At 43.1% G+C, this 1,131-nt stretch overlaps 1 protein-coding gene across 1 annotated transcript in view; it reads right to left on the reverse strand.

Annotated features, from left to right (window-relative positions):
* Nucleotides 1-1,131, reverse strand: part of Mtor (mechanistic target of rapamycin kinase) — a 128,350-nt gene that overhangs the window by 71,822 nt on the left and 55,397 nt on the right. The window lies entirely within an intron of this gene.

Consider the following 1,131-nt stretch of genomic DNA (forward strand, 5'->3'; position numbering starts at 1 on the left):
GTGCATGCCCATAATCACACCACCCGCGAGGCTGAAGTAGGGTTACCCCGAGTTTGAGGCCAGCCTGGGCTAGTGAGTTCAAGGCCAGCATACACTACAAAGACTCTGTCTCACAAAAAAACAAACAAACAAACAAACAACAAAAAAAACAACCCAAAACAACAACAACAATAACAAAATAAAATAAAAATAAACCAAAATATATCTAGGGGCTGGAGATAAAGCTCAGTTTTTTTTTTTTTTTAAAGCTCAGTTTTAAGAGTATATGCTTAGCACATCTGAGGCCCTGGATTAAAAGCCCAGCACCAAAAACAAAATAAATATTCCAAATTTTATTTTCCAAAGATGTTTCCAGCAGTATCTTCTGTTCCTTCCACATTCGACAGTCTTACCACTACTCTAGCAAGAGGTGGCGTGTACGCCTTCTTCCCTTGAGCCCGAGTGGGCCTTTTAACTGCTTTGAACAATTGAGTAAAGCAGAAGTGACATATGACTTCTAAGGCAAAGTTAAAGAAATGCCATGCACTTCCACTTCCTTCTCCAAGGGACCACTTTTGAACCCAGACACCTGCTGTGGGACAGCCCAGGAGCTCACGGAGTGCAGAGAGTAATGACAGTTCTGCCAGGGCTGGGTTCCCCACCAGCAGCCAACTCCCAGACAGGCAAGCAGGCATCTCAGTGGATTCTCTGGCCCCAGGTAAGTCGCCCTTGCTGAGCCAGTGTGGAGCACAGGCAAACTGGCCCACAAGTTCTCCCAACTGCTGAATCATGAGCAAAGCCAATGACAGGTTTGTTTATTTTTATTGACATGGAATCTAGGTTGCACAGGTGGTCTTAAACTTGTGTAATCCTTCTGCCTCAAACTTCAACTAACTGGGACACAGGTGCATGCCACTGTCCCCAGCATATTGTTGTGCAACTTATTTTGTTTTTATGTTTGCAGTGCTGGGGATTGAACCCAGTGCCTTCAATCTGCTAGGAGATGCTCTACCACTGGCCTATACCCCCAGTGACTACTGTTTTATACTAGCAAACGTTCCCTGGTACCTGTCATGTAACAATAAAGAATTAGATATCATTAGTAATGGAAATAAATGACATTCAACTATTATATATCTGTTTTCATTTATT

The sequence above is a fragment of the Octodon degus genome, unplaced genomic scaffold (genome assembly GCF_000260255.1).
Source record: "Octodon degus isolate 3935 unplaced genomic scaffold, OctDeg1.0 scaffold00113, whole genome shotgun sequence".
In the NCBI taxonomy this organism is placed as follows: Eukaryota; Metazoa; Chordata; class Mammalia; order Rodentia; family Octodontidae; genus Octodon; species Octodon degus.